The sequence below is a fragment of the Octopus sinensis genome, linkage group LG17 (assembly GCF_006345805.1).
Source record: "Octopus sinensis linkage group LG17, ASM634580v1, whole genome shotgun sequence".
In the NCBI taxonomy this organism is placed as follows: domain Eukaryota; kingdom Metazoa; phylum Mollusca; class Cephalopoda; order Octopoda; family Octopodidae; genus Octopus; species Octopus sinensis.
Window position 1 is genome coordinate 44,053,108 of NC_043013.1, and position 10,938 is coordinate 44,064,045.

Consider the following 10,938-nt stretch of genomic DNA (forward strand, 5'->3'; position numbering starts at 1 on the left):
CACACACACGTTGTGTGTAGTATTGTGGCATGGGGACAATGTCTTCATTCATTAATAAAATAAATGAGAATGTGTGTGTGTGTTAGCTCTGTAATCAACTAACTCAAACTACAGTAGAATTCCATCGCAGGTTGACACCTGGACTCTTATTCGTTATTGTACTACAGTAAATTGATTGAGACAGCTGACACCTCTTGCTTGTAATATCTTCTTCACATTCTGGCATAAAACAAAAACAAAAAAAAATTAAAAAACAACATGCCAGTCAAAACATAAAACATTTCCTGTCTGTGGAACCTAATTTTCAATTAGATGATAACCCAGAAGGAATTAATAGATGCTATTACCAAGAGTTGTGGCAGAATTTGAATTTTAAGAAAAATGCCATTGGTAACACAACAATGCTGTTAGCAACAGTATTTTCTGACTGTAGTACAACTGTTCTACCATTTTCTTTTCAGGCATCTGTATTTAGGGTTGCATTATCAAATGTACCTTTATTTTTCAAGGTCATAAATTTTGTGGGAACAATTCCCTCCAAGGTCAACTTCATATTTCATACTTTTGGGGGTTGATTAACCCATTAGCGTTCAGATTATTCCATCAAACATAATGCTTATTGATTCCCATTGATTTGAATTAATCATGCATTATCTCATATCTTCAAGATGTTGATGGTGTAATTACTTAATGTCGAATAACATTGTAGGGTAGGTGTGAGGGCCTGGATCTGGTCAGTTTGAACATAAAACAGATTAACTATTTTGGCCGGATATGGCCAGTTTAAATACTAAAGGGTTAAGGTACCAATCAAGCACTGAGATGAATGGTACTGACTCCCCCCTTTCAAATTACTGGCCTTTTACCAATATTAAAAAGTATTATTATTAAAAGACTGCAGGGTTGACCATCTTGCAGTATTTCTTCTGGCTCTTCACATTCTGAGTTGAAATCCTGCCAAGGATATCTTTATTCTCTCTGAGTACAAGTCATTGAGTATTAGGAGTGATTTAATCAGCTAACCGTTCCTTCAAATTGCAGGCCCAGTGCTTATGTTAAAATCAATTATCATCAAAGACAGGAAAAAAGGGAAGCAGTGGTCTGAAGGTGTTAGCTTTCAGTCCACTGACTTCAAATTGTGTTGGAATTAATAAAATATATACCAGTAAGTATAAGATGATAGCATTCAAAACATTTATTAAATGCTATGTAGTGTTTACTATGAAATATTTAATGTTGCTCTTATGAATTCTGGGATCAAATTCAGCTCCTACATCAATAAAATAGTGGCGGTTCATGGCTTAGTAGTTAGTGTGTCAGACTCATAATTGTAAGATTGTGGTTTTGACTCCAGGACCGGGTTATGAGTTGTTGTTCTTGAGCAAAACATGTCATTTCACATTGCTCCAGTCCATTCAGCTGGTGAAAATGAGTAATCCTGTGATGGACAAGTGTTCCATCCAGGGAGGAATATATTCGCCAGAGAAACCAGGAAACTGACCCTATGCTCCTTACAGAGTAATGTGGACTGTCGGTAAAATAAGTATCAGATTGATTCACTGAGCTATATCTCTTTTTCATAAGTTCTGGCCACGTGTCATCATCATCATCACTTTCCATGGTGGCATGGGTTTGATGGTTTGACTAGAGCTGGCAAGCTGCGCCAGGTTCCACTTTGATTTGGTTGGGTTTCTATGGTTGGATGCTCTTCCTAATGCTAACCACTTTATCATGTGTATTGAGTGCTTTTAACATGCCACCAGCACAAGTGCTTCTACAAGGTTCTAGCACAAGTGCCTAATACACGCCACTGGCACAAGAGTTTTTAATGTGACACTGACACGGGGACCCTTGCAAGGGATGCCGTGGAGGATGGGTCTTCTTGAGTAACACTTCTGTTGTGGAGGATGAGTGTTCTTGACATGCGCCCTTCACTGGACGCATGTCAGTCTAAGAAATAATTACTTGCTCTCATTTAAAGTTTGTTTGATTTTTATGTGATGGATGGAGTAGCTTCCTTTCAAGATAATTGTTTCAAATGACACAGTACCCAGACATCTGACATAGACACATTCATACACACACACACACACCACACACACACACACACTTGAATTTACTATTCAGTGAGTGAATGAATGTCACAAATGGGAAAAATGCAAACAAGCAAAAAAAAAAATGTGAGAATAAAAGCTAGAGAGGTGTTTTGAGTGGGTAACAAACAAACTTTGCCCCACCCTCTAAAACAAACTTAACCCTTGCTTGATATTGCCAATATATTGAAGTGGTTAACATACCTAAGTAAACATAATCTTCTTGCCACCGCATTTTATCACACACACACTCTGTCATATCAAACACACACATTCTGTCATATCAAACACACACACACACACGCTGTCATATGAAAAGTTATCATACACAAGCAAGTACACATGTCATATGATCCCACAAATACACAGTCACACATACACATGCACGCATGCTGCCTCTCTCCCTCACACGCACACACACACACGCACACAGGTCCATACCAGTATTTGTCACACAACACAGCCACAGTTCCTCGTGCACATGCAAACACTTGTTATACAAACAAGTATACATAGACACCAATATTATCACACATGCATACACACACAGATAAACACTCTTCACACCCCAACATACAGCATGCACACACACACTCTCTCTTGCTTTCTCTCTCTCTCTCTCTCTCTCACTTTCACTCTCGCTCAAACACAGACACATGCACAAGCAAACACACTTGCCCTACAATATTGCACATTTACAAACACACTATCATATACAAGTCCACTGTTTCACTTAACACACCTTCATTCAAATTCTCTTTCACCCATAGACTTTTCACACACACACACACACAACACACACACATGCACACACACACACACACACACTCATACACATGCGCACGCGCACTCACACACACACTCACACACACACACACGCACACACACACACACACACCACACACACACACACTGTCATTCTATCACTGCATGCTCAAAAAAAGCACACTGACAGGAACTTACTACTACTACTCTTTCTTTCTCTCTCTCTCTCACACACACATACACAGATACAGATACACACACACACACTCACACACACATTCCTCCATCCTGCCAAGTACCAACCTATCACCTTTCCACACCTCACACAGCAGAGATAATCCTTCTCCTCCCCACCCTCCCCACTTTGGTTTTATCAACATGTCAGGTGTAAGAGGATTAGCAAACATCTTATCTCCATCACCACCATCACCAAAGAAATAGAAAAAAAAAAAGAAAAGAAACTGGTCATAGATGGGTCTCCACTTCCCCTTCTTCCTTTCAACTCTGGTGGTGGTGGGAATACCTAAAAAAAAAGATAAAAAAAAGGGCCAGTGTAAGGGCACAGTGGCCTATTGTGTTTGGGAAAGACCCTTCTATATGAAGTGCTGGTAGTGAGAGAATAAACAATATAAAATCTTTATTTGCTCATTCCCACTGCAAATTGTTAAGTGGGAGGTGGGAGTTGAGGGCTCTTTCTGTGTTTCCTTTGTAGTTGTGTGTGCATGTGTGAGTGTGTGTGTATTCTTTTCTTTCTTTCTTTTATACTTGTTTCAGTCATTTGACTGCGGCCATGTTGGAGCACCACCTTTAGTCAAGCAAATCGACCCTAGGGAGACAAACACAAACACACACATATATATATGTATATATATATACATATATACGACAGGCTTCTTTCAGTTTCCGTCTACCAAATCCACTCACAAGGCATTGGTCGGCCCGGGGCTATAGCAGAAGACACTTGCCCAAGATGCCATGCAGTAGGACTGAACCCGGAACCACGTGGTTGGTTAGCAAGCTACTTACCACACAGCCACTCCTGCGCCTATATATATATATATATATATATATATATAATATATATATATATATATATATATATATATATATATATATATAAATATATACAGAAAGTGAAAGAGAGAGAGAGAGAGAGACACACACACACACACAAATATTTTAATATTTGCACTTACAGATGGCTGTTTCCAAGTATATTTAGATGATTGACTGTAGGCATGTTTTACATATGGTGTTGAAATACATCAAATACTCATTAGCATAGATTCTTAAATTTGCACTCATATTCGCATGCAATTATGTACACCTGCACTCAAAAGACATACACACATGCACTTTTACATGTTCAGATATTTATTGAAACTTTTAAGGACCCACTTGTTTAGATATGCAAAAATCAGTTGCATACAATGCGTGTGTGTATGTGGTGTGTGTGTGTGTGTGTGTGTGTGTGTGCATCCAGTATATTCTGTAAAGTAGTTGGTGTTAGGAAGGGCATTCACCTGTAGAAACCATACCAAAATCAAAACAGACACTGGAACTTGACACAGTCATCTAGCTCATTTGATCCTGTCAAATCGTCCAACTCATGCCAGCACACACACACACACACACACACACACACACACACAAATAAGACAAGACTATAGCTTGAAAATACTCTTTTATAACATATCATACAACACGTGTTTCAATTTGTAATTGTAACTGAAATGCATGTAAGGGAGTATAGATTATAAGAATATAATTACTAAGTATATTTTCCTGTTTTAATTTTTTTTTTTTGTATGTATACCTGGGGCCATTATAACTAGTAAAATATCATCATCATCATCATCGTTTGATGTCCACTTTCCATACTGGTATGGATTGGATGGTTTGACTGAGGACTGGCAAGCCGGGTGGCTGTTCCAATCTGATCTGGCAAGGTTTCTACAGCTGGATGCCCTTCCTAATGCCAAACACTCTGAGAGTGTAGTGGGTGCTTTTACATACCACTAGCACGGGAGTCAGTCAGGTGGCATTAATACAAATTTTCTTCACATGTGTGTGTGTGTGTGTGTGTGTATTTCCTTCGGGTCATTTCAGCACGTGCATCCATTAATTCGGATATGTTTTCTTTTCCCTCTCCCCATTTGTTTTCTCTCCTCATTCCTTTCTGTAGAAGAGCATAGGCTTGAAATGTCAAAGACGTCTTTCATTTTTCCTGAGCAGATTTACTAGGTTGATGCATAATTATTGTGACTTTTTTCCAATAAATTTTATTCAACAAAAAATTTAAACAAAATGCCAATTTAAGCAAAATTGAAGTAGATGGTGAATATGCTCCAGAATAATCATTTAAAGATGTTTTTGTTAAATGTTGTTATTGTTTATTGAAAAAAGCCACAATAATTATGCACCAACCTAATATTATTGTTCTTATTTTAATGTCCTTTGTTTGGAAATCTTTCGTCACACATCCTGTGACATCTTCAGCAACTCTCCATCCCATGTGTATCCTGTTCAGTTTAGTCCATTCTGTTAGAAAGACAGAATGGACTAAACAGAAAATTTTCCAAACATTGGACACTAAAATAAGAACAAATATAACTCTGAAGTGAGAAACAAGTGTATTTATTTGGCAAAAAACAAATATTAAAAAATGACCATCCCAAAATACAACAGTATTTATGTCAGCACACGATTTCACATCAGGAATCTTTCACTTCCCACTGAGCAACCAACTTCCTCCCTCCACTATTCCTTGCCTTCCTCTTCACCCATTCTGCTTTTAAATTTTCCTACATCATGATCTGAATTGTCAGATTTTTATCTCTCCACTCTGAAGATGGAAGCCGGATCTATCCAGTGTTTATTTGTTTCCATCACTAGTTACATATTCTGGTGAACTACATCTACCAACATTATGAAGTAATTCTGAGCTCCCAGAAACAGCTGTCGGACTTGTAACACCATACCTTCTCCCCATTATCTTTCTGTGTCGTTTTGTGTGTATCTGTGAGTTGTGTTTGCGTGTGTGTGTCTTTCTGTATCTGTGGGTGTCCCAGAGTGTGTATACATTTTTTTTCTCTAGTTTCAGCTCAGAGCTGCGGCCATGCTGATGCACCATCGTTAAATGATGAACAACCTTAATCAATTTTCAAACCTTATTGGATTCTCATCAGAGGTATCTACACCATTCTGACAGTCTCCAATCCATTCCAGCCTGGAAAGCAGACATCAAACTGCTTCCTTGCAGTTCTAAGGGTTTTAACTTATATTTTAGCAACATAGGTGCTACCTAGTACCTTCAGGCACAATTAGTGATTATTGAATTTTACCTTTTTGGTTTTATATTGCATATAGCTGCCTACATATATATACATATATTTCCATGAATACACCTAATAACTTTTTGGATATAGGCATTTTTTATATACATCTGTATTGACTTTCTCATTGTTGATGCCATCCCCTAATCTAGGCACAAATGTAATTCTTTCCCAAATAAATTGCACTTCATATTCAAGGTTTCCAGCACTCAGCTATGAGTGCACTGCATCTTATAACTGAAACAGCTGTAAGCTAATGAAGCTCATAAGATAATCATTTATTCCTTTATCCTCTCTCTTTCTTATACTGCTCTATATTCAGCTAACACTTCATTCTGAAGCATATGTATATTGAGTTCTTCACCAGGCTATTAGTCTCACAATGCCTAAGTGAGGAAATACATACATATATACAACTATGACTTAGGGTACTAGGTAACACCTATATTGCTAGAAAAAAGAGTTAAAACCCTTAGAACTGCAAGGAAGCAGATTTCATATCTATTTATTTCGACTGTCCACCTGCAACAGTGATTAAATTGACCAAGAACACTGTTTGCGATGAATATCCAATACCAAACAATCTTAATCTCCATATTTAAACTGCATTAAACTTTGGCAAGATTACCTTTACTTATTCTGAATTACCTGAAAGGTGATGTTCCCTTCCTCTCTTCTATTTGTCGATACCTTTGTTTACCTACCAGTGACATTGTTTCACTTTAAGGATGCATGTTTATCCATCTGTTATGATATTTCAACTGGTGTCCATTGTTTCAAACACATTTTAGCATTTCTGTTCTAGATTTTTTTAAACAATCACAAGAACTTTCACTTTCATGTAAAACAACTATATTTTTTAGTCATTATCCGTATTTTTCTCCCAAAACACTTCAGTAGCTCTACTTTGCATCACTTGCAAACTTATATGTTCTGTGATCATTAAAGTGCAATGACCTCCACAATAACCAGCCTTTAATTTGGTCCATTCCTAGGTTAATCAGAAACCTACATTGCTGTGCTACTCATAAACCTTCTCAGTAATTCAATTATTTGGTGAAAAAAGATACCACCAAAGCAACTTAAACTGTCCAAAGATGGGTGCATTTGCTAGTACAGATATAAGCCTGCCTATAGTCCGTCACTTAGATCTATTTGTTATAGCTCTGGTGAATAGGAACAATGCTTTCTACAACTTGTAGCATTTTTGGGAGGAGCAGTTGGCTATTTAAAAATTGGAACCCATAGGACTATCCAAGCCTATATGGTCAGGACCAGTTTTAAAGTCAGTAAATGGTCAAGGTTGGTTGGAAAGCCTAACAACTGCCAGTGTCGGGATATTATTTTACTTGGTTCAGTTATTAGACTTCCACACCATAAAATCCCTATCATAAAACATAGTTGGTGAAAAGGAAGTTGTGTGTGTTTGTGTGTGAGTATGTGGACTGTATACACATTATAACCATACAGTTGCTAACTTTACATAATAGAACTTTTCACTCCCCCTCCCGGCCCTCATTCATTTATCTAAGGAAATTCAAGCTGAATGGATTCATTCTTCCAAACCAGTGACTCACTGCACTTTTTAAATCTGACCCAACAGACTGTACAATAAAGTTAACCACTTGACTTGTGCTGGTCATATTTGGTAGTGATGGTGGTGGTGAGTGGAATAAATTAATATATATGAGTATATTAACCCCTTTATCTGTAATTCTACTCCTTTTTTCAGTGTTTATTTCTTTATTCCACACTCTATATTTTCTTTTTTGCTTGGGATCTCATGCAAAAGAATTTCTTAATTTAGAAGTAACACCTAAAGTGGGATTAAAAATGAGCTTAAAATAGCTAGCAAAATGGTTACCCACCCCGCCAATGGACACTCTCTTTTTATCTCCTTCTCTCTAATAATATTTGCTCCTGAACACACTTAAGCACACACTCTTTCTCTCTCTTTTCTCTCCATTTACTCACTCTCTCCTGCCTCTCTCTTTATTATAACAATGAAAACCTTTCAGTTTAGAAGTAAAAAAAGAACAGAATTCCATGAAGATTATATTTTCTGACTTCATTGAGTGTAACAATGATAATGATAACTCTGCTGCTGCTGCTACTACTATTATAACTACCACTACTAATATAATAATAATAGTAATAATAATAATAATAATAATAATAATACTAATAATAATAATAATAATAATAAAGTAATAATAATAATAATAATAATAAAGTAATAATCTTTTCTACTGAAGACACAAAGCCTTGAAATTTTGGGGAAGGGGACGAGTCGAGTACATAGACCCCAAGTGTTCCACTGGTACTTAATTTATTGACCCCACAAGGATGAAAGGTAAAGTCAACCTCGGCAGAATTTGAAATCAGAATGTAGTGACAGGTGAAATACATATTTCTTTACTGCCCAAAAGGGGCTACACACAGAGGGGACAAACAAGGACAGACAAACAGACCGCGACCTGTTCACTGACAAAATTCCGATGCAGCACAGAATTTTGTCAGCGAACAGGTCGTGGTCTCAAAGCGACGAAAATATTTTGGCAAATTAAATTTAAATGTTGAAGTGAATCAAACGGTTTTTGTGTGTTTCTTAAATGGCATATAAACACCTTCCACACTGCAATTATATATATATATATATATATATATATATATATATAATATATATATATATACTTTTGTTCTTTTTCCTTATACTTGTTTTGGTCGTTTGACTGTGGCCATGCAGGGGTACTTGCCTTGAAGGGTTTTAGTCAAACAAATTGACCCCAAGACTTTTTTTTTAAATCCTGGTAATTATTCTATCGGTCTCTATTGCCAAACTGTTAAGTTATGGTGATGTAAACACACAAGTTGTCAAGCAGTGAAGTGGGGACAAACACAGACACAAAGACAAATACACACACACAGACATATATATATATATACACACACACATACATATATATACGACAAGCTTCTTTCAGTCTCTGTCTCCCAAATCCATTCACAAGGCCTGAGGTGATAGTAGAAGACACTTGCCCAAGGTACCACACAGTGGGACTGAACCTGGAACCAAGTGGTTGGAAAACAAGCTTCTTACCACACAGCCATGCCTGCACCTTAGTAATAATTGTTTCAAATTTTGGCATGAGCCCAGCAATTTTGTAAGGTGGGGGTGAGATGTGGTTGATAGTAAGTTGATTACATTGACCCTTTTACTTGACCAATATTTTACCTTGTATCCATACCGTGAAGATGAAAGGCAAATTACACCTTTGCAGGATTTGAACTCAAAATATAAATTGTCAGAAGAAATGCCAGTTAGCATTTTTGTCTGAAATGCTAAGGATTCTGCCAGCTTGCTGTCTTATAATAATAATAATAATAATTCTTTCTACTATAGGCACAAGACCTGAAATTGAGGGGGGAGGCTACTTTATTACATTGACCCCATTTGAGAGGCTAGTTTATTACATCAACCCAAGTGTTCCTGAAAGGAGGAGAGCAAAGTTGACTTCGGTGGAATTTGAACTCAGAACATAAGGACGAATGAAATGCTGAGAAGCATTTTATTTGGTATGCTAACTCTTCTGCCAAATCATGCGTAAATGGCTCCTTTCCCCAGAAAAGGAAAGATTTGGCTGTTATTTCTTGCATGCCCTGTTACCACGTAACAGGTATTTCGGGTCCTTTATTGCAAATAGCTGTTATGTGATAGCAGGGCATGCTAGAAATAGCAACCAAATCTTTGGAGGTGAGATATATTGAATGCACTTGAAAAAATCTTATGGGAAAAAAACTATTTTACACCGAGGTTACGAATGGGTCTTTTACGAAATATCTACCATATTTTTAAAGTCAGTTTCACTTTAAAACATTTTTTTAAATATGCCAAAAAAAACTTTACTTCATAACATTTCAGAAGGTACCTGGACAAATTCCTCCAAGAAATACCAAACCACTGATACTTGGACACATCTCAGCAAACAGCAGCTCCGTACTAGAGTGGATTATGATGCCTTAAGATATGACTATTCTTGGGTCAATAATTGTCAAAACTTAGCCATGTCATCTAAAATCCATCATAGATTATCTCAGACTTGCATAGACATTGCAGCATTCAATAATTTTCTTAGCAGCGAGCACTATATTAGGTTGCACACCACAAAAATAATGAGAACATGCAATTATATAGAAACAGAAACGCAACTTGCTTAGATAGCAATTTAGTTAGTTAGTTAGTTAATTTTTGGCTCAAAAAGCAAAAAGCAAGGCCATGTAGGGGGACATGGAGATATGTACAGGGTGGTGTTCATGTAAAGAGTTCAGGCCACTTGAGGTCAAGGGAGACTTTGAACAAAGCGGTCGTCGGCATCTTCATCATCTCATCTGGCAGCTTGTTCCACGGATCTGCAACCCGGACGGAGAAAGCTCCTCTCCTTCGATTGAGATGAAATCGTCACAGGTAGAGCTTTTCGGAATGACCCCGCAGCCGACGCTCTGGAGCAGGAGTCAGAATATGCAGTATGGGGCTTGGCAAGTCAGAATATGCAGTATGGGGCTTGGCTTGATAGGGGCATAATGTATTTACTGAACTGGATCTGTTGATTGTACCTGCTTACTCAGTCATTTACCTACATCTTATAGGGCTATTCTCTTAACTGAGTAATTGGTTGACCAAATTTTCATGTTATCATTATTGTAAAGCTATGAAATAGATTAAGATATAGTAATTGATTTACTTA

General features: G+C 37.3%; 1 protein-coding gene and 1 long non-coding RNA gene across 5 annotated transcripts in view; one reads left to right on the forward strand and one right to left on the reverse strand.

The window, feature by feature from the left end:
• The window catches only part of LOC115220746 (zinc finger protein GLI4-like), a 467,588-nt gene that overhangs the window by 202,923 nt on the left and 253,727 nt on the right, over positions 1 to 10,938 (reverse strand). The gene's annotated exons all lie outside the window — the stretch shown is intronic.
• LOC118766787 overlaps positions 6,498 to 10,938 on the forward strand; it is a 21,942-nt gene continuing 17,501 nt past the window's right edge. The window contains exon 1 of the long non-coding RNA XR_005002702.1: positions 6,498 to 6,583. This is a non-coding gene — a long non-coding RNA (uncharacterized LOC118766787). The remainder of the gene's footprint in view (positions 6,584 to 10,938) is intronic.